Source organism: Neolamprologus multifasciatus, chromosome 5 (assembly GCF_963576455.1).
Source record: "Neolamprologus multifasciatus chromosome 5, fNeoMul1.2, whole genome shotgun sequence".
NCBI lineage: Eukaryota > Metazoa > Chordata > Actinopteri > Cichliformes > Cichlidae > Neolamprologus > Neolamprologus multifasciatus.
This window is the reverse complement of record NC_140443.1, coordinates 2,676,944-2,700,626: the sequence shown is the minus strand read 5'-3', so window position 1 is coordinate 2,700,626 and position 23,683 is coordinate 2,676,944. Positions and strand designations below refer to the sequence as shown.

Here is a 23,683-nt window from a genome sequence, read left to right as displayed (position 1 = left end):
TTATATAACTCCGGTCGTAGTGGAGGTGGAGCTGTTTTAGAGAACCTTAACTTGAAATACACCAGAGTTCGGTGAACACAGCTGAAGCAGCTCTGCTATCAACTGGCAACCTGCCCGCAAGGTTTCTCTGCTGTTCTGCTGATGTGAGCTGGCAGAGAACGTTTTTAGATGAACTGAAGCCCTGAGCAGACATGGGCACTGTGCAGCCTCGGGACGCTTTGGTTGTCCCTGTTAGTTCTCAGTTTATTCGAATCTACGTAAACATGTGTGAACGCAGCTTCACTGTAAATGTGCTGAAACACACATTTATGAACGATCTGAGTTCGTTAACCCTGAAAGATGTTGAGAAGTGCCTCAGTTCTTTATAACATAGCTTCACCAAGGTGCTGGAAACTTTCTTTAGAGCTCAGACTTCTCAAATTCCCTCTAAAAGAGATTTGAACTGCGACGGCTTCAGCTGCTCGTGAGGGGAGGGCTGTGCACCTGCCTGCAGAACAGGAAGGAAACATGCCGCTGTTGGCATCTTTACTGTTGTAGGATGGATTCATGCATTCATGCTGTTTACGACAACTTCTTCCAGCAGAATTTGAGACTCACACCGAGGAACGTTTTTACAATCTTCTTTTGTTGAGCCCAAGAAAATTGTTTAATCAGTTTCCTGGTTTTTGCTGACAGGTGTGACTCCCAGTGGGCTCTTCTGGATTCAAGGTTTGGTATATTGTCCAATCAAAGATGCTTATCTTGGTTATTTGAGTGGGTATTTGACTTATCGTTGCCTTGAAGCATGATCATGAACTTCAGCAAGTCCTTTTGACCTAAATACAGTGAGTTGGTTGATTATAACAGCTTCAGAAGGCTGGAGATGAAGGACTCTACACCTCACAGCTGAGTAAATGCATCAGACTTGTGGTAAACACCAGCAGAAACACCCATTTCCATGCATTCTTTGACTAAAATAAATCAGGACAACCACCAGCAACTTGTACTGTTCAGATGCAAGCTAGTTCGGCTAAATAGGACCAGAAGACAAAGCTAATATTAGCTGGTGATTTCCCAGCACACCTCCGTCTCCCAGCACAGAAATGATACCACAGCCAATCGAAGCCATACACCTTCAGTGAGAGGGATTAACATGAACTGGTTCTGAAAATGTACTAATAAGTCAAAATGTGGATACAGTTATCCCATACAAGTTGCCAACTATGATACTTACATTAAAAACTGGCGTGAGGAAGTGAAACTACAGATGCTCCCTTCAGGGGTAAAAATAATGGATCCATCTGTGTTCTAACTGCAGTTTGGACCCGAGTGCACAAGACGATGTTTAAAATACAGTATACATTTAAAGTTCCCTGTAGTAAGAGACGTTTCTAAATCATAATCCAACTCTGAGGCGATGTGTTTACTGGCATCCATTCCTCAGAAGCTCCAACTGGGAACCTTGTTGCACCGTCCCGTCAGAGTTGAGAGATTAGCATGATTTTGGCGCTGAGCGCAGCTAGTGCTTGAGGTTAAAAATATTACAACTTTTAGCCAAAGAGTGCCACATTTCAACCGGTAGTTGCTTAGCAACAACAGGAGTCACGCACGACAGTTCCCCTCAGCATCTGTTTAGCATTTGTTTTTCAGGAGATACCCAGTGGACATAGAAGCTAACGCGCTTTGATATGCGCTTTACGAGAGCTCATATTAATATTCTGCATGAGCGTGTAACCGTTAGAGACACATTTTACACATCGTTCTTAAAGGACAGAGAAAAGTACAAATTAATTATCTTCATCAATAATTTGTGCATTGGATTTTTTTCCCTTATCAATTAAAAAGTCATAAAAATTAAAAAACAAGACAAACAAGTAGAAAGAAAACAGATGCACAGTACAGTTTTCTTTCTTTAGCTGCTGGTCCAATCTACATACATTTAACCCAAGGCGTGCCTAATTATTGGACCTCGAGGTACGTGCATGTACGTTTCAAGGGCCGATGTTCCCACACAGTCAAAATTAGTTGGACAATTTCTGTGTCTAAAACCCACGATCCACTAGAGCCGCACAGAAATCCATCCACCCATCGTCTGCTGCTTCAGCACCGTGCCTGCAGGAGCCGAGAGCCCAGCTGTTACAAGGTAAGATCCAGGATGCACCCTGGACAGGTCGATCAATCTGTTATACCCAGAGAAAGAAAACCAATGACACTCACATTTAAACCTTGAGCTAATTAGGAATCACCTGTCAAACTATCATGCAATTCTTTGAACATTAGGAGGAGAATCCAGAGAGAAGCCATCCAGCATGGGGAGAAGAGCCAAACTCCACACAGGCCCCAGCTGGTCAGTGGATCCTCAGCCAGGACTTTGTTGCTGTGAGCTGACAGTACTGATCACTGCACAGCTGTGGCATCATTAAGGTGTTGCTGTTTAACAAAAGTATTTGATGCTATCTGATACGTTTTTGTTCTGTATCCGTTAGGGGTTGGTTATGTATGAGGCCTCCCTGACATCGATGGGTTTTCATGCACGTAGAGGTAACAGAGTTCCTGAGCTGGTTGTAGATCTAAGATGGATAAAGCCTTTAGTGGGTAGAGACTCAAAGAGGGCTAAGGGACAAGCTGCTGTAGCCCTAAAGGTTCAGTAACATACTTTAGAGTGTGTAAATTTGAGGTTCGGGGCTTCAGCATCCACACAAGAAGCCAGAAAAACTAAAGCTCAATGGTATTATTTGCACATGATTTCACATTTTATGTTTGTCTGAATATTTATTCCTCCATGAGGGCATCCTGGTCCCATCATAGTGTCCATATCAACCAGTCACAATGAACGTTTGTGGTAAAATGCTTCCTTTCTTCATTATTATTTTGGGAATCCAGCAATCTGAGAAAGAGTAAATAAAGATGCAAACACTGATATAACAGGATGAATCTCTAATATAATGAATTTATCTGACATGTTCAGATAATCAGTTTTCAGCTCGCATCGTGTGAGAACAGCCTGATGTGCAATCATATTATTATAATCTGTGCATCGGTTTTATAGCTCCTTTGTCTCCCTGCATTAACAGGGACCCAGCTAACGTTGGTCAACCTCAGGCAGGAATAATATACATTATTTAAAACTTGCTTTTATTGAACAGGGTTCAGTGTTCATATGCTGGGTGTACACTACATATCATGACTAATCGTATTCATTTTATTTCAGGAAGTCTTTCCCATTTATTTACTGCACCGACTCTCACTGTGATAAACACGAGGCACATTTACTGGCCAACAGCATCGTGCCCTTCAAAATGTAGTAAGGCTCTTGAACCAGAGACAGCCCACAAATGGTGGTTCATTCACTGGGTTCATAAATAACACCTTATATAAAGAAGCAGTTACAGCACAAATGGTTGCCCTGTTCCCGAGGGTGCTCTTCAGTGAAAACAGCAGCACAGGAGTCAGCGATAAAGGCCCAGATCCCCGCAGACACAGCAGCGCCATGCAGGACACAAAAGCATACTGCTCTTATTTACAGTACTGAGAAAGGACGGTGCAAAGACCAAGGTTCACAAACACATTTCCACCAGAGACCTGCCCAGCACTCGGTGCCTATTGTGAGCCGCTGAAGGTAAAACATGTGCTGAGCTAAAGAGCGAAATCTTGTGTTCCTCTCCTTCAGTGCTTAGAGTGCAGGCACACTGCTGTAAAAGGTGGCAGAGCAGGTAACGTAACAGCCGCCCTATGTCAACACAATGTGAAGCACAGCAGACTAATACTCCATTCATAACCTCACAAAGCAAGATTACTAATGAGGCAAAGTGGGCACGGAGAGCTCCTGCCTCTCATTATGATGAATTTATGACCACATTATATATTTTTTGTATCAAAGGGAGAATATTCATTAACCTGCCGCACTAACAGGAGGCGCTTATACAAGGAAACCTTGTTTAAGGAAACACGTCTGTCTGAGAATAAAAGTTGTGGAGCATCTTTAGACAACAAAGCATTTCAAATGTGTTGCATAAAACAACCAACAAGAAAACACAAAGACACGACTGACAACATAAAAAGATTAGAATTAAAACATTTAAAAACAAGAACAATAAGTTTTCACTTAGTCGGCAAGACTCCCACATCACTTCCTCTGTCCCAGTTTACCCTGATAACTCCCAGTTTACCCTGATAACTCCCAGTTTACCCTGATAACTCGGGGTAAACTAGGACAGGCAACGTTACTGTCTGCCAGACCCAACAATTCACACCAGCGATGCTTTTAGGGACTGTCCCAGTTTACCCATATAACTCGGGGTAAACTGAGACAGCTTTACCCCGAGTTATCAAGCATCAAGCATCACACCAGCGATGCTTTTAGGGACACACTTTCAACACTTTATGCCATTCATTGTTGTCACCGTGTCCCAGCTGTTATCAGCCAGCTTTTGGAAGGATTCACTTTCACGAGTACCCAAAAAGAAGCCAGGATACTGCTGCATGTGCACTTTTAGGCATAAACAAGAAGTACTGGAATTTAAGTTAACTGTAAACTCTATACAGAAGATGGAGTTTGCCTTTTGGACTGAAGGGTGAAGCCAGTGAGGAGGTAACTTAAACATGCAGCTAGCCAGACTGGATAGAGGTCGATGGAAAAATAAAAATGAAATCTGCGCCGAGTCACCGCAGACATGCATCTTCTGCACTTTACTCAAACAGGGAAAATTCCACACGAATAAAAACACCTTCAAAACCTGGGCTGTAGCTATAATCAGGACATCTGGCCAAGTCAGTGGGTAGATCTGCTGTGAACTTGACCTTTTTCTGAGTCAGTAAAGCAGACTTGAAACAGGTGCACCAGCTGGCACATCGGGGAGAAACCAAGTCTCCTATCCACTTTTTGCTAGCACTCAAAATCTGCACACCCACACCACAAATACTGATGTATGCTGCTTTGAAATGAAACTGCCCAATCTGGGAAAATATAGAATCTCAGCGGTACACCTGAGCACTAATGTTTCTTTTCAGCTGCGGAGTGGAAATCTCTTTTGGGCCGGCTATTTGTAGATTTACTCTTCCTCCCTCCTCTAACTGCCTCCTCTGCCTCTTTCCCCAGCCGCTGTGAGTAATCGCACCTTCACATCCTGCGGGAACGGAGGCACAAACACTCACCTTAAAACGGTTTAACACATTGGCGCTGTTAAAAACAGCCGAGCTAATCTGAGATAATGATGCTGTTTGGAACCATTGTGATATCAGAAATAACAAAGCACTATCACCGGTAAAGCTACTTTCGGGCCACTCAGTGAGACGCTGAGCCGCACGATGAAGGAAAGATCCGATCGTGGTTAAAATGCAGCTTCCAGCAGAGCAGCTGCGCTCGCTGCCGTCAACCAAATCAAACATTTACATCTCTCTTTATTTGCTGCATTGGCCCTTTGCTTTTCAGACTTAGAGGGACATAACAACATCTTAATCACTCTGACAGCCCACAAACTAGGAAGGCACCATAATGTCACCCTCCATTAACAAACACCTCCACATTTTCTACCAGAACATTAAACTACACGAGTGGGTTTCCAAGCAGTGGGCCAGGGACCAAAGGTGGGTCTCCAGAGGGCGAGAGTCTGTCACCGCTTGGCATGAATATATAATAGGACTTTATTCAGCTTGACAGCTCTACTGTCTAATGGTACTTTTGCAGCCCCTCTGTTCCATCAGAGATTTCCTCCATTTTCACACCTGATAAATGAGAAAGAGCAAAAGCCACATTTTAATGTTTCCCTCGGTTTCACAGGGAGCTTTTTGAACTTTTGTTGGAAATGCATATAAATGGACTTCATCTCATTTTTTGTTCAGTAACTTGAAAGTATTTAACAAAGCAATGCAAACTGTCCTATTATGTCATAAACTACATCTGCGTCATTAATCACATTTTTATCTTTTGGCATCCCAAAGTTAAAAGAACGTGAAGTGTGCTTCACCAGCAGGGAGCAAAGCAAAAGCAAATCAAGCGCTCCCTAAATCAGCGTCTGACCATGTGCCTGCACACTCCAATCACAGCTACCTAACCCGCCATGCAGCTTATAGTTTCCTGAATGTACTCTGGAAAAGTAAAACTACATCAAAAGTAGGGCTGCCACGATTAGTCGACTAGTCACGATTACGTCGACTATCAAAATTGTCGACGACTGATTTAATAGTCGACGCGTCGTTTGAAGCTTTGTAAGATCACAAAAGACGCAGGAATAAGTAGTAGGATTTAAGAGTGTAATAACGGACTGAAACAGAAGATGGCAGCACTGCATGTACAAGGATGCCAGCTGCCGTTAAACCCCGAAGAAGAAGAAGCTGTGTCCCAGGATTCATAGCGCAGCCCAGCTCAGTTTCCAACAATGGCGGCAGCTACTTAGTTTTAATATTACTCTTATTATTCTTTCTGGGTCACAAAATAAATGTTTAACATATTTTCAGGCGAGAATGTAGCTGTGTAAACCTCAAATATCTGCTCAGTTTATCAAGACACCACATATTTTCAAAAGCGCTCCGACGTTTTCGGAGACGTCTGTTACCCACTAGCTCGATAGCTAGCCGGGGGCTAGGCTTATTAGAGCCGTGAGAACACCGGACTCCCGGCGGATCGTTTTCAAACCCACCGCCGTCTTTCGCTACTCAGGTTAAATATACATAAGTCACTTAGATAACTTAAAATGTTATTGTTTGGCTTTTTTCAGTATTTTATTTGTTCCTGAGTAAATCGGTTTGGCTGAGATTAAAGTTATAGTTTTTACACAGCTGAATAAACATCAAGCAGACAGCTGATTATCAGAAGTGTGAGATGCTCGAGAATATACTCCGGTGTCCTGTTATATTTTAGATAGCAAGGAGTTTATTAAACTTCACAGAAACAATCTGCAAATTTCATTAAACTTTAATAAACTATCATCTTGTCTTTATTTTTAGTTAGCACAGACCTTAAACACTTAAAGCTGTAAGCTAATGATAGTTATATAAGAGCAGATGCTGCTGGTGCAATAAGTTGTACGCTTTACGTCCAATGGATGATGATCTGATCAGTCGACCAATCGCAAAAATAATCGGTGACTAGTCGACTATCAAAATAATCGTCTGTGGCAGCCCTAATCAAAAGACATATATACACTAAAATCAGGCACATCAGAAGACGAGAGGTCAGGAGGGTCCAGTAATGCAACACAACTTCTTTAACCACCTGAAAAAACACCACAAACTGCAGTCTGATGAAGGCCAAGACAAACAGTGCAATGCTTCCATCAACACCTCCCGTAACAGTGAGTCTCTGCAGAGCAGCGGCGTATCCACCAGCCTCACAAATGCACACCAACACAGCACTGATGGATCTGGCCAAAGAGGTGTCCAGTAAACACGGTGCTTAAAAAGAAGGTTTCAGGAAGTCCACATGCTGGACAAAAGACATGTTAGCCCCTCCTGCAATCATTTTTCCTAAATACAGGGGCAAATACAGAAGGGTCCCACAGCTGTCAAGAACTTTGTTTCCAGGTTTATTCACATCCATCCTGCAAAGATGTTTCAGCATGAGAGCAGCAGAGTGTAAAAGTGAAAGCAGGGACTTTTGATTTTTGTGTGTTCAGTTCAGTGAGTTATCAGGAACTAGATGGAACAACAGCGTGGTGCTTGTTTCTGTTCCTCCATGTCTTATACATTAAATCGGTGCAGTTTACTGAAACTATGATATATCCTATGATAGTGATGCTATCACAGGTGGTTGTAACATTGATTTGGTTGCATCTCATAACATAGTTTAAATACTTTTACCTGCACTGACAGATAACATAACAGAAGTTATGAAGGCTCCAAATTACCGGACAAAAAAATCTAATTAAAAGCGCAAATTTCCAGCTCACCCTGTTTCCTTTAAAAGGCCTCGAAATATTCTACAGTTAGCAAACATAATAAACAGCAGCTGATATTTACAGATAACTCAGTAAATAGTGGAGAAAGTATGATTTCAGTCTTAAACTGTCTCTCCAGCTGCGCCGCAGGTTCGTGTTTGGTGCCTCGTAACGTGCAGTGACTGTGACAAGCTTGACTGCAGATTTAATCGGGTAATCTGTAACTGATTACTTTGGGAAGTTACTATTTTGAGGCCCCCTAATCGGGCGTGAGTCAGCCTGGCACGTCTGCAATCAGAGGGGACGCTCGCAACACCTCTGATCCATTAGCAAATGTCCTGCTTCATTTTCACGCCTGTCAGAGCGGCTGCTGCGCTCCTGAAACAAAAGCGCTCAAACTCACCGGGGAGCGCAAACAAAGAGCCCCCGAATTCTTTTTGGTCTCCTCTGCTCAGCTGTTATGCTAACATGCTGCTTCCTGAGGATGAATCTAAAGGAGGAAAGATTTTTATGTAAAATGCATCATTTTAGTCTGGAGCACAAAGCTGCGACAGAAAAGTGACTCGAACATCCAACAAAGGGACTGAAAAACACTGATGGACTCACTGGTATCAGATATTTTTTAGTGTTATGTAAGAGATTCTTTAGGCAAAGTTTTCCATTCTGAATGTGAACAACTTTTATAAATATGTACTCAGGAGGGACTGAACAGATTGCATTAAAGACTTTCATGATCTGAAAATATGGACGATATAATACTGTAATTTCTTTAGTGTCATCCGATATGAATTTACACCAAAGTTGTGAGAGTTCATTACAAAGTTAAAAACTTCTCAGCGCACACTGTGAGCTTACCTGTAAGATAATAATATTTATGTTTGCATGCAAAAAGCATCGAAAGATATACAATTATTTATATTCATTTTTTATGAATATAATAGCAGATTTCCAACATTAACACACTGGGTTTATACGACTCCATGAGGTCATACAACTTTGCTTTTTAATTAATGTCTCGTGCCTTTTTAATGCGACAGTGCATGGGAGCGTGGTCACTGCTCAAGCCCAAAACTCGGCGACTCTGAGCTAAGACACCAGCGAGCCCAAGCTGTCAGAGTTTGGGAAAGCCATCCCTCTCCAGCAGGAAGTCTGGCGCCATGCAGCATGCAATATGTGTGTGTGTCTTGTGCTTGCTAGCCTGGTGCAAAGTCCATCTCAAATCTGCTTATGACCTTGTATCAACCCTGCCTGGAGACACACACACACGCAGTGATGCCAGAAGCAGGATGTGATAGCAGGGGTGCCAGCCTGCCACGTCTCACGCTGCGTGTACTTGAAGAGGTGGATGCAGGACGGACAGTTTCCTCTGTGAGTGCAGTTCCACAGGTGATGGAAGCTGTGGGATGATGTGTTTTTCTGTCTGTTTGGATCCACAGAACATGCAACACGAGCACACCTGTCATCTCCAACAGACCCTCTCCTTACATGCTCACCGAGATCCTCCAGTCCTGGAGATTTCTACACTCCGTATGATGAATAAAAGGAAAATTCACGGTGCAGTTTATATAACTGTCCACCAACGAGTGGAAAACCATTCTTCATTCCCACCTCGGTGAGCTCGGAATATTTAACAAACAGATTTATTTACATATAAAAGAAAGAGAAACGCTTTGTAAGGTGACTGGATTTTATCCTCAGAGTTGCACTTTTAGCTCTGCTCATGCTCAGTCTATCGTGAGTTTATTCATACACAGATCAATCGTTTTGCAGAAATGGCTAAAAAGTAGAGAGAGAGACGGATAAATAAAAATCACAGAGCCTACATTTAGTATAGGAAGACACATTATAGAAGGGCAGTGTCTACACACAGCGCAGCAATACACACTTTGGAAACACAAGCTTCCCATTTTTAGAAGTAGGTCAAAGGTCAGCAAGTCCACGATGCAAATTATGAAATACTTCCTGATATTGGAGTGCTAGATGCCAAGGAAGCCTGCGAAGCCAAATTTCTGCACAGGACAAAGTTAAAAATACACGGACAAAGTCAGCGTCACGAGCCAATCACTGAACAATCCTTATTTAAGCTAATAGGCCAAATCCACAAAACGCTGCTGACACAGTCCATTTCACCAAAGTCCTTCAAGTCACACAAAACACACAAACACATTTTCTGTAATAGTTATGGAAGTGCTCCTCCTGCTCTCCAATGACCTGCTAGTTTTTTATACTACAGTTGAAGTACTTAATTACTGTACGTGCAATGATGTGAAAGAAAAGTAGCCCCGTGAAAAACTGAGTGCACCCCAGGAATCAGTAGCTTGTAGCAGAGCTATTCTAGTTGTATGTTTTCTAATTAGTTTTTATTTGATTTCATTTGAGCTCAGTGTGGTTTAAGTTGAGTTTTTATTAGTTTCAATGTTAGTTTAAAAACCCAATAAAAAGACCAAAACTATTGTATGGAGAGCAGATGTCACAGCACATCTAACACAACAAGAACAGAACTCTTGAAAGCAGTTGTGTTTCATTACACACATCCACCAACACCTCATCAGGCGAGCTGTAATAAACACACACACCCTCACTGTTATGTTGAACTTCTTAATAAAAGCTAGCACTTTGCAGTAAGTATTATTGGTGCACATTAAATCGAAAACTTTGTTTTTTTTTACTGTATAAAAAAAAAATCAATCAAATAAAATGTTTTGTTCCCCCGATTGCTACAAATTCAACCATTTCCAAAGCAGAGGTGAGAGCATCAGCGAGCAGGTGAGGAGGCGTAAATCACACGACTTCCTCCGTCTGCAGCAACACTGACACTAGAACAGTTTGTGTGTATATCTAATTGTCGTTTGTATTGCAGGATTATTTGCTGTGGAAATGAGAAACGATTCACTGATCACTAAAGAAACCTTCATTACCAAACACTGCTTATTAGCTTTTATACCCTAAATAACACTATTCCAGAGCAGTTTAGCGTCGACGCTCCGAGCTCATCACCTCAAATATGCAAACACGAGACACAGAAATTGACGAGTGATGAGTACATATTCACCCAGAGTGGATGGTGGATAACATAATTCATAAATAAATCTAGTTTTTTAATTATGCAAAGCGATAATAAACATAAACGTTAACATTATTCATCTTCAAAGTTTAACTGTTTGTCCTCCAAATGTTTATAACAACACTTACTATCAAATGTTATCAAAGAATGAGAAGCTCGAGCATATATATGGCTTTCTATGCACTTTCCATTGATGCAATAATGATAATAATAAAAACACAGACAGTGTGCCAACAATCGCCTCGTCGCTATGGCAACGACGGGTGACTCACCATTGCAAACATATGACACTGCACTTATTGAAGCCTATAGATCCCACACAGACAGAGTGCGCGACTACATACAACACAAACGCACACGGAAGGACACTTGTGTCTCTGCGGACAACTCCGTCTCCCCGTCACACGCACAGACACGCACACACACTGGGATGACAGGAGCCGGTTTTCCGAGCGGACGCACAAACGTCGGACATGACTGTGGCTACTCACGGGTCACGCAGGATGATGGATCCACTTGTTTTCTTCTCCTTCCTCAGTCTGTTTCTCTGACTCTACCGCTGGCGAGCAGCTAAACTAAACGGCGATCCAAACCGGCAGAGGAAAATCACAACCTGTCAAACCACTTGAGATCCACTCACAACATTACTGTAGCAACACTACCTCTCTCCTCTCTCTCTTTCTCCGGCTGTTTATACGTCTGTGTTTGCACCTTATTCTTCCTCTCTCTCCTCCTCTGACCTGCTCCTCGTCTCCATCTTTCTCATCTCTCTTCTCACCCCCCCTCTCCCTCTCTGCCACCCACTCACCCACAGGCCGGTCTGCAGCACTCAGCTCTTCTCCACTTTTGCAAGAGAGAGCACAGAAAGAGAAAAAATATATAGAGCTAGGTGTGTACTCTAAAAAGAGCGATATACAGCACACTTGATGATAAAGACATTTGACAGCAGAGCTTATATCCTGAGGCTGTTGCCCACAGAGAGCCTTGAAGTGTGGTGTGATATTTGTGTGCGTCTGACAGTTAGAAATAAGAAGGGCAGACAGAGAAAATGACTGACAGAGAGTGGGACAGATACAGAGCTAGAAGCACTGTATGTCATCTCCTGCACTGCCTCTGGGCAAAGAAATACCACCATGTTTCACCTTGTTTTCACTCGGTTAATTGTTACTGTTCCCAGTCAAACTTCAAGTCTGGCAGTGGAGCAAATACAGGTCCTGCATGAGGTATTGCACACTGTTTAAATCACGACTAAAGGCCCACTTATTCAATCATGCCGTTCCTTCTAGTTAACATTTCACTTATGATTTTACATTATGCACTTTTATGCTCGTTTAATTCCTTGTTTGTTCTGCATCTGCTGCTTCTCCTCTCTGCTTTGCTCCTATTTCTATTTCTATTATCTTCCTTTTATTCTCTATTTTACTTGTTAAGCACCTTGGTTTTAAGTGTGCTTTATATATAAAGTTTATTATTATTATGAAAATTTAAAATCAGGTCAAAATCTGATAATTTGCAGGTGAGAAACAAGGTAAAGACCCTACAGTATCAGAGGGAAACCCAAACAATCAGCTGGCCCCTGTGAGGCAGCACTAAGTGGAAAAGGAAAAACTCCCTTTAAACAGCAGAAGCAAAGTCAGGCAGGGAGACACAACAGTGGTACATGTACCCACTGCCCACATGGGAGCAAAAAGAGGTGAGTGGAAAAGAACTGCTCAGTGTATCAGAGGAACTCCTCCAGCAGCCCGAGTGTAAAGCAGAATAACTAAGGGAGGATTCAGGGTCACCTGGTCCAGCCTGAACTATAAGCTTCATGAAAAAGGAAAGTTTGAAGCCTAATCTTGAAAGTAGAGATAGTGTCTGTCTCCTGAACCCAAACTGGAAGCTGGTTCCACAGAAGAGGGGCCTGAAAACTGAAGGCTCTGCCTCCCATTGTACTTGGAAATACTCTAGGAACAACAAGCAGGCCTGCAGAACGAGAGCGACGTGCTCTATGATAAAGGTAATATGTGGTTTTTCAGATAAGATGGGGCCTGATTATCCCAGGTTAACTAAATGCTTGTTAGCAACAAAACTTTCCTATTGTTACGTAAAGATTAATAAAGTAGACGTTTATAAAGATTAATAAAGTAGACGTTTATAAAGATTAATAAAGTAGACGTTTATAAAGATTAATAAAGTAGACGTTTATAAAGATTAATAAAGTAGACGTTTATACAGTTTCTGCTCTAGCAGCATAACTGTGGTTCACCCTCATTGACCCTTTCTTCTTTAATCTGTTGTTACCTGCAGCACAATGACAACGTGCCAGCTGTCATTAACTATTCCACAACAACTGACAGTTTGATGAGCCACGTGCTCGGCTGTCTGCTTCACTGCAGCTTTATAATTAGATTGATGATGGGAGGATGTGTGCAAACGTCCCTTTGTAAGTTTTCTTTGGGTCAGGAAGGCTGCATTAGTAACAGCTGCACTCCCTGCACCTCTCAGCCTCCTGTCCCCACATCCAGTCACACATATAACAGATACACAGTGTGACAGACAGACATGGGAAGACGTGTCAAAGACCAAGACCAGAGGTGGCATTTTTATACCATGCTGTTAGCTTACTACTGAAAGCTGTCAATCAAACCGATGAAGAAAATGACAATGCAGACCTGCAGGGGAGACGACAGATCAGACGGGACGCCGTCGTAAACTGCACATGAAGTGCCCCCGACTAAATGTGTGCCCATTAGAAATCCACTAAAGCACTAAAGCCACCATCTCTTCATGCAAGACTGAACTTACAGAGTAACTGTGTATTAAAACAACTAAGACAAATACTAATATTGTGGTATTCTTAAGAAGTCGATACAGAAAACCAACTTCCCAGCGTATCAAAGCCACTGACGTCTCACAGATGCACTCGAGGTGTCCTTTGGCATCGCGGCTCTGACGCACCACGTTTTGGCTAAATCAGGCAAGTCTGTTACTGCCAGCTAGTCACATATGGACACTCGTAAAAGTCCATGTGGCATCACATGTACACACACTGAGTAAGTACACACTTCAGTGTGCAGGGTTAATTTTGTGAAGGGAATATTAAACCCAAGCCACAGCCTTTGCTGAACTCTTACTGTGTCTCAATGATTTAACTGAACATTAAAGCGTGACATTTTATTTTGGAGGTGCTTCTAGCTTAACTTGGCTCTGTATCCACCGAGGACGAACCTCCGTTTGTGTTCGCACCTTCAGCATGACCAGTCCAAGTCTGCTTATATGCATGATCCATGGATGCAGACAGATATCTGGATTAATGTAATACTTTCTTAAAAACATCAACGTGAAGTCTCCCAATGTTTCTTACTTTTATATACATATTTGTTTACATATGACAAGAACTGGGCCGTTTTGTGCATCACTGCAGCGTTAAAGAACCCTCTGAAAAACTCTGAATGTAGATCTGACTGATTTCAAAGGATAAGCAGTTCAAAGTTTGGCTGGTATTATCTTGATGTAAATTTATCCATTAGACTGATCCTTTGGATCTGTGTAGTTTTAATAAATGACATGCTATTTCACTAAATCTCTTACATCTCCTTTGTCACTTTTCAGATCCAGTGAAAATTGAATGAGCAGCCTTTTTGTGAAAAGCTCTGTCTTCACTGCAGTCTTTGAATACGAGCCTCTTTACTCATAGGCCCATTTTGACTTTTTCATACAGAGTGTCTAATATTTCATTCTTATTTCTATTTATTTTTATAAAGTGGTAACTGAGTTTGGTAATGTATGATTCTGTATGAAAGGAAAATTTACACTTTTTCATGAAGGTAAAAAATGTTCTTTACTGTTTGATGATCAGTTGTAAATGATGTTATTGCAAAGTGGAAGCATTTAAGAACCACAGCAACTCATCCACAAAGTAGCAGCAGGGTCACTATGTGCTGACCTGCATCTCTGGCATTAACATCAGCACAGAAACTTTACACCGAGAGCTTCGTGGCATTTTCTATGGTAGCCTAAGTGGCCCAGGGCTTTATCCATATATTATATTTTCTGGAGAGCATTTATTTCTTGCCATGAATGACACGAGTCCTTTAACGTGCCGATTTCTGTTAGTGACATGAAGCCACGTTGGTCTCAACACAGAAAAATATATGAAAAACATAAAAGAAAAAGGTTGTAGCCAAAAGCTGTTTGGTACAAACCTGGAACAGCCTGGAACAGCCTGGAGACAGAGTGACATGTTCAGTATTATGAGCTGCTCAGAATCACTCTAATTAAACTTATTTTATGTCATCACTTGTAGTGAAGAGTACTCATCACTGTGGGATTGTTATAGGAGTAAAGGACTACCTGTTGACTGCAGGTCCCAAAGGTACGAGAAGATCGGCTCACGTTACGCAGCATGTTTGCTCTGATAAAGTAAAGTGTTTAAGGTTTGGTGCTGTCCTGTGAACCAAAGCTCTGAAATATACAGTTTCCTTATGCACTGAATGTTTTAGTTGCAAATGCTTATTAAATAAAATAAAACAATTTTTAAAAAATAATTTATGTTTTTTGTTTTTATTTTTTCCAGCTATTAATAATCTGTGGGACAGAAGTTATATTGTGAAATATACTGCTTGCACTTCTTGACCTTGCTCAATGCCAGTGATTGTTGATACCAACAATTTATAACAATTTGCTTTTCAGCAAGTGTCTCATGGAGCAGTTTGTCAGCGCAGCAGCATTATAAATTATGTTTAGCAAGGCCAAGAAAAAAGTGTTTCAAAAGAGAAGGGAGAGGAGAAGAAAGGTGGAGAAGTCGCCCATAAAGTTCCACCAGGAGTTTGGATGCTGTTTTTCTGTGTGTGTGTGTGTGTAATATCTTTGTGGGGACCAAAAATTTGAAGTTTACTATACTTATGGAGACCAAAATCCTCGTCCCCACAAGTTTGAAGGAATTTTTGAGACTTAAAATGTGGTTTTAGTGTCAGAGTTACAGGTGGGTTATGGTTAGTGTAAGGTTAAGGGTAAGGCTTAGGGTAAGGGTAAGGGTTAGGCATTCATTTTTGCTGTGGTTAGCCTTTATTAGTCCCACACTTAGGAAATTTGTTTTGTTACAGCAGAAAGTGGACGTGCAAAGTTACATAGCAGAAATGAGAAAAACCCTGGAATAGGATAAGATACTGTACACAACTGTACACAATAGAATAGAATAAAATACTATATACAACTGAGTAAAATACAACATTGTCAGAAAAAGAGCAGCTTAGTGTCACTGCTATTGCACATGTGTGGATGTGTTTTATGTTCCTACAAGATATGAATACATGTGTGTATACCAACTGCTATTCTCAATAAAAGCCAACACACACATTTAAATAACAATGTAAATATGAACTAATAACCTGAGCTGACATTAAAGGAGACCTATTACACTTGATCATATATGCACTGTTCTCATATCACGTATGTTTAACATGACCAAAGCCTCCAAAAATGAGGTCAGTAGCAGTGCAGGTACAGGCTGAACGCTGCTCTAAGCACTCGAGTGCAGACAGCTTTTTCACCACTTGGCTCTGCTTTATGTCAATGGGAGCAGATATACCCAGTAAGATCATCGTAGGCGTACAGAAGCCCCACGAGGGGCAGCCAATCAGAAGAAGGCTGGCTTATAAATGAGGTGTTCTTCAAAGGAAAGAAGCTAAAAGTTATTTTCAGACATGAACGAAGCCCGAGGCTGTAAAAAAGCCCGGTATAAGACGAATACAGCATATTTTGAACAGTAATCGACAAAGCTACTCTACGGAGCCCTGCAGGGGACATGGGAGAAAAAAAATTAAGACGGACTTAGAGATCTCGCAAAACAAACTCGGGATCTCGCAAAAGTTTTAGCCGCCAGCTCGAAGCCGACCGGGAGGTCGAGGCACGATGTGCCGGGAAAGCGGTGTTCCTCCCGGCTGTAGTAGGTCTCGACCTCCCGTTAGCTTCGAGATGGTGGGTGTCAGATCTCCGAAAACGTGTGATGTCTTGTAAACCGAGCAGATATCTGACGTTTACACAACTACATTCACGCCTCAAAATATCTTTAAAGTGTATTTTGTGACCCAGAAAGAGTAATATTACAACTAAGTAGCTGCCGCCATTGTTGGAATTCAACTCTTGCAAGATCTCGCAAAAGTTTCGCGAGATCCCGAGTTTGTTTTGCGAGATCTCGCAAAAGTCCGTCTTAATTTTTTTTCCTCCCATGTCCCCTGCGGGGCTCCGTACTACTCCAGGAGAGTCCAAAGATAAAAAATATTGAGATGAAAATGTAACAGAAATGTAAAAACGCTAACACCTTAGAGTCATCATTTAAGACAGTCATCAAATCTTAGCTTTGCTGTGTAACCAAACACAAATATGGACTCCTCTGGTGCTCCCAGCTGCCAGCATAGGCTTAAATATTCACTCAGTGTCTATCCAGTAACAATCATCACAGCCAAACACACACACACCAGACAGAAAGCAACACAGAAACAGAGAGTTTGAAGTTACCATCGTTTTGTGTCACACTACAAAGCTTTATCCTTAAACAGCCCTTTCCACTACACCAATTATCTCCCAGCATCAGAGCGAAGGCAGTCCCCATTAAAGCACAGAATAAGCAATCAACAAAGAGCATCTTTCATTTCTTTTAATCATCAGTATCTGAGTGTGGGTTTAAGGCTTAGTGTATTTCCCCCCCTTTGAACACCACATGGCAAAGAGCATAGAAAACTATCTATTTTCTTTTGATTGATTTTCACTCATGTTTTTTAATGGGAGCTGTGAAGCGCTGAAGGATCTCAATTCTTTTCTTGTTTCAGTCATTCCTCCTCTGCAGTCTTACAGCCACCAATTAAACTTTTGGTCTTTCTTTCTCTTTGTGTTCGGTTTCTCCGGTTTCTCGTTCTGTGACGATATTGTTTAAAGGCTTCGACAGAAGAGATGAGATTCAGTTAGTCTTTCTCCACGACTCTCTTAAATTATTTCTTCCTCTAAGTTAAATCACGTGTCCATTACTGCCTTCATGTGCTGCATCTCTCTCCCATTTTCCTCAGGATATTTGTTTCTCTACGCCACTTATGCCTTTCATAATTTGATGAAATTATTTTATACGATCGCATTTATTTTTTCTAAAAATCTCTCAAGATACACAAAGGAAACTCAATTTTTACAAAGCCTCAGACTTTATACAGTAACTATGTGCAGGATAGAAACTACTTTCAGCCACTCTTGGCAATTAAATTTTCCTCCTACAAAGGTAGGCCTATAGGTTTTTATTATCTGGATGTGGATGTGTATGCGTGCTCATGAGCTATAATGTGAAAGAACCAGCACATCAACAAAAAGATTTTACAAATGGAGGAATAAATACACAGCTAACTTCATCTTTTTGACCGCCTGGACTGACTACAAGAAAGCCTATGACTCAGTGCTCTACACATGGACACTGGAGTGCTTAGCACTTGCCACTAATAAGGATCAGGAACTCTGTAGGACTTTTAAACAACTGTGGAAGACAACCCTGGAGCCATGGCACCAGATCCACAGCGGACAGAACCCAAGTCACAGACTGCGCATACATACCCTGGAGACTATCCAACACATGCGTAGTAGCAGGATGTAAGATTAAAGCTGGGACAGGATATAAAGTCCTGATGGGACAACCAGTACCAAAGGTCTTTGAGAACAATAACAAGGCTAACCAACCATAGTTGGAACAGAAGATATGACAGATGTGCCAATCCCAGCAGAGAGCAACATCAGGAAGAAGGAGTGCAAGAAAACAGAGAGGTACTGGATGCTGAAGGAACAACTGGAGCAGATGTGGAAGGTTTTGTCCAGATCTTTAACCTGAAACTGGGAAAGTTGCTCCGGCAGATTCCAGGCACAACATCGGGTTTCTGTCCAGTACAGCAAAGTCCAGATACTACGCAGAACCATCAAACTACCAGGTCACTTGAGGATCATCACATCCCACCCCGGCCCAGGGGGCAAATTTAAGCATACGCAGACATGGGGTGGCTGTAGCTCAGGTGGTAGAGCAGGTCATCCACTGATTGGAAGGTTGGTGGTTCGATTCCTGGCTTCCCCTAGTCTGCATGCCAAATATCCTTGGGCAAGATATTAACCCCAAATTGCTCTCCGATGCATCCATCGGAGTGTGAGTGTGTGAATGTTAGCTATGAAGCACCTAGAAAGATGTGCTTGTGCGAATGGGTGTGAATGGGTGAATGCACAAGTTGCGTAAAGCGCTTTGAGTGCTCAGATGAGTAGAAAAGCGCTATATACAGTAAGAACCAGTCCATTTACCACATGTCCATGTTATTCCATGATTAAGGTTAAGTGTGTGTTTAGCTGAGCTCTAAAAGGTTTTGTGCAGATTTGTAACTTTGTAACATGTTTATTCTTGATTTTTAAAAATCTACAACATCTCTTCATGACAGGGCTTCATAAAAGGTAAACGAGTCTGTGAATGTGCTGCAACCTCGAGTTTGTTTCACAGTGAGGTGATCATCTTTTACTTTCAGGTGACCATCTGAGAGGATTCTTTGATTATTGCTTGAGCTTGTGTGGTACAGCTGTGGGTGGGACTGCAGCACTTCTTCTCTGCTTTGTTGTTGATGTTTCTTTTTGTATGCTGTCACTGTCTTTTATTAAAAAATGAAAGAACTAGTTTCTCCACTCAGACATAAAATATCACATCTGCGAGTGTAAAATTACAACATTTTAAGCTCAGGAGATCTCGCCAAAGGCTGAGTCACGTCTGCATGTTGATATAAAAACGTTAAACCACTTGACAGCCAGTAAACTTCACAAACTGGATGATCAACTTGAATGAATTTTCATCTCGTCATGATGAATGCACGCTGTGCCTTGCAGCTATGAACTCTCAGTGTGCGTCTTTCTTCTTTTGACTTTCTTCTGTTGCAGAAACAAAAATTTCATTTCAATGCAAAGCAGAAACAAGTGGACAAGGACAGATTCGCCACCCACTGCCTGTCGCTTCTTCTGTTTTTTTCTTGTTACACACACACACGCACGCACACACACACACACACACACACACACACACACACACACACACACACACACGCACACGCACACACACACACGTCTACACATTTCACAGCAAAGAAATGTGTCCCTCTGTGTTTATCCCTGTTTTCACATCCTTCCATCATTGTTTGGTTGTCACCACTCCCTCTCCTCCTTGTTCACAAATCAATTCTGCCCACACACACACACAACCACAGACACACACACACACACACACACACACACAGAGAGTGAGAGCTACAAATTTCAATCATACATGAGGATGTAGGAGACAAAACTCTGTAGCATAAGAAGGGAGAAGTCCACTCATCCTCCACATCTTCTCTGTCCTCTTCTATTATTTTAATTTAAGCAAAAATAAATTAACTTTAAATTGGACTGGTCGTGCAACAGCAGCATCTGTATAAAAAAGCCCAAAGCAGACTGTATTTAACATCTGCAGGAAGCTCCTGTTCCACCAGTCAGTGGTAACTGGAGTACTGTTCTCTGCTGTGGTGTGCTGGGGGAGCAGCACAGCAGAGAAGGACTCATCCAGACTGGAAAAACTAATCAGGAAGGCTGGCTCTGTGGTCAGCATGAAGCTGGACACTGTGGTGACAACAGGACATTAAAGTAACTGTTGGACATTATGGACAATGCTGGCATCCTCTGCACACGGCCATAAACACCCAGAGGAGTCTGTTCAGGTTACTTCTCCCAAAGTCAAGAACCAACAGACTTAAAAACTCCTTCGTCCCACACGCCATCAAACTGTTTAACTCCTCGCTGGAGGGGAGAGGGAGGGGGAGAAGGGGGACAAAGGAGGGGGGGAAAACTAATCTGTAGAGCCCTTTTCACTGTGCAATATTTTTCTATATTCAACGGTGCCATAGACTCAAAATAGTTGAAATGTGCAATTCCCTGGTTATTCTTATTATCCTATTTATCGCTATTATATACTCTGTATTTATATATGTGTATATATGGTATCAATATTCCCTCTAAGCTGCGCGCGTGCGCAATTGCGCACTGCTGGCACGGTCTCTGCGCACAAAAAATCTGCGTTGCGCACAAAAAAAATCTAAGCTGAATTGAAATTAAAATTAAAACTTTAACAATTCTGTTTTGCAGTGTTAGTCAGTGACTGGCTGCTCCCGTATCGGGTTAGAGCGATGCCACCTTATCCCATAGTCCAGCCAATCATGCGATTCGTTGACGGGCTATGACAGTGTCCTTATGTGCCGACACCGGTGTTTTAGCGAGCAAAACGACAACGTGTACAACCATTGGAGATGTGAGCTGGACAGACGGAACAATTGACGGAAGAAGTGTGAACTTTATACCAGTTTTTAAATTGTGTTGATTGGCCACGTAAAACCAGAGTTATGATAAAATATCTGCAATGTTTGTTTTTCTTCCTGAATACTATCGTTGTTTATATTTACTGCGGGAAGAAACGGTAAAAAAGGTGTTTTATAAGGAAAACGCCCGGAAGCACTCTGCGCCTGTGAGGAAAAAAACTCCCTTTCCTATTGGTCAAAAAATGTACCATGTCGACCAATCAAAAATTATATGGCAACATGGCATTTAGTTGTTAAGAAACGGGAGGAAGTTTTAGGAGTGTTTTGAGATGTGAGAGATTTGCGACGTTTAGCGCAAATCTTGTGTAGTTAGTGTGTAGTTAGTGTGTAGTGTAGTCAATAGTTTTGTTGTGTGTGTCAGAACAATGAGGCGACTGCTGAATGTTACAGGTGTTACAGCAGTGATACATCTGCTGCTGTCAGGCCTGCAGGTATCAGGCTGTTGTTCTCCTTCATCTCATAGTGGACAGAAATTATTTTTTGGAGTGGCACAAATAATTTGTGTGGCATCAGATTTGATGCAGAACAGCTGATTGTTCTGTAAATAGTTTGAAATGTTTATTTAAAAACGCCTTGGCTGCATTTTTAGGTAAACAGCTGCAAAAAACTTTGTTGTTTGCAAAACTCAGTTACTTTTTTGAAGAAGTAACTATATAATTAATTGCCCAACATTGGTCATTATTTACTGTATTTTGCAGACAGAGTTACAGACTCTCTCCCAGACCACAGACTCATAATACAAGTCAGAGCTTTATAAAAAAAAGAAAGTTGTGTTTTCAAAATTGCAGTTCAAGTTATTTTTCCTTCCAATAGTGTAAACATGCTACACAGGTCATGAACAAGACTTTTTTTTTTTAAATTTTCATTGTAAGTGGGCTAAAGCAGTTAATTAAAAGTCGTCTAACATAAATGTAAATGCTGTAATTTGATTATTTTAATAAACATGTAACTTGGATGTATTAGATGCCGGTGTGACCACAGTGCACACGTCTGCTGTTGCTCACAGTGGTCCAAGTGTCTGCTCAGGGAGTTTGTGTGTTCGCTCAGACACGTGAAAAATTAGAGGGAACATTGTATGGCATATTTCTATTTCTGCTTACATTCTTTTGCAACTTCTGTCGGTGCTGTGCTACTGGAAAAAGAATTTCCTGGAAGAACTCACCCGAGGGATTAATAAAGTTTTATCTAATCTAATCTCTAATTATATAATAATTAAGTAAAAAACATTATGCAACTGTATGTAAAGTATCTGTTGCATTAGAGGATACCAGGATATTTAGAATCCGATTGGTGACCACATGCTCCTTTATCTGTTAAACCAATGTTTTATTGTTCTGCACAAAACTACCAGCAGAGGGCAGTCTCGAGCAGTGAGCTCAGTGAGCTGTGAAACAGCAACAAAGTGTGATTTGGGAGTACTTTGGGTTTAGTCCCAGTGATTAACGTAAGGAAGCCACCGTACTGTGCAAAAGTCTTGAGTCACCCCTCATTGACTTCTAATTAGCTTCTGAGGAGCCAGAGTATCTTGAGCAACAGTTCTCCAGACCTTCTGGGGGTCTTTGGGCCTCGACTTGTTCAAGGAAACTGGAAAAGGCAAAAAAAAGCAGTGATAACCAGATGTGATGATAACAGATGGATCTGACTGAGGAACACTGAAGTGACACGGTACCAGTTTACACAACTACATCCAATTCACACAGAAATCTGACACTCAAAATAAAGAAAGCAGCCAAAGATCACATCAGGGCAAAGAGTTTAAATCGTGACTTTGCGTGACCCTGTAGCACCATAACTTCTTTCCTCATGTAAACACTGACACTGTTTGCTTGTTTAATTACTGGTTATTGTGTTTCCATGTTTCTTGATTCTCAGAGCATCCAATAATCTGCCACTCTCATATGCATTTAGTACCACACAGCACTGAAGCCAACCCAGTTTTCTCTTCACTCTGCTGCAATCTTCCATTTCTCCTTTGTCAGTTGTTATCTCTTATTCAGTCTCACATGCTTTCTCCTTTTCCCTTCTGCCCTCCCAGCCATCGCTTTCTTTCTCATATTTTTTATTTATTCAGCCTCTAACACACTGTCTTAGGGTTCGTCTTTCACACACACACTTTCGCCACCAATGTGTAAACTGCCTGTGGCTGTGTGCAAAGGGCAATTGGAGAGATACACTAGAGAGAGAGGGAGGGCACAGGAGACGGTGTGTGTTCACAGAGGTGTGTGTGTGTGTGTGTGTGTGTGTGTGTGTGTGTGTGTGTGTGTGTGTGTGTGTGTGTGTGTGTCTTGGCCTCTCTGCTCTGCTGCATTTGTCACCTCTACACACTGCAGACCCACCAAATGTCCACTTACTGAGACTCCAGCATGTCGATGTTTCTG

The 23,683-nt window shown here is 41.8% G+C and overlaps 1 protein-coding gene and 1 long non-coding RNA gene across 13 annotated transcripts in view; both read right to left on the bottom strand.

Annotated features, from left to right (window-relative positions):
* Positions 1 to 23,683, bottom strand: part of LOC146517776 (dedicator of cytokinesis protein 3-like) — a 313,061-nt gene that overhangs the window by 112,812 nt on the left and 176,566 nt on the right. Inside the window, exon 1 of one of the 12 annotated variants that reach the window (XM_085160382.1) lies at positions 11,409 to 16,741. The exons of the other annotated variants lie outside the window; for them this stretch is intronic. The gene's annotated coding sequence lies outside the window, so the exon portion shown is untranslated. Of the gene's footprint in view, positions 1 to 11,408; positions 16,742 to 23,683 lie in introns of those variants that run through there. 12 annotated transcript variants of the gene reach the window in all.
* Positions 2,486 to 11,402, bottom strand: LOC146517780 (uncharacterized). The gene is made up of 2 exons (XR_014874214.1): positions 4,149 to 11,402; positions 2,486 to 4,108 (listed from the first exon to the last, which is right to left on the bottom strand). It is a non-coding gene; the product is annotated as an uncharacterized LOC146517780 (long non-coding RNA).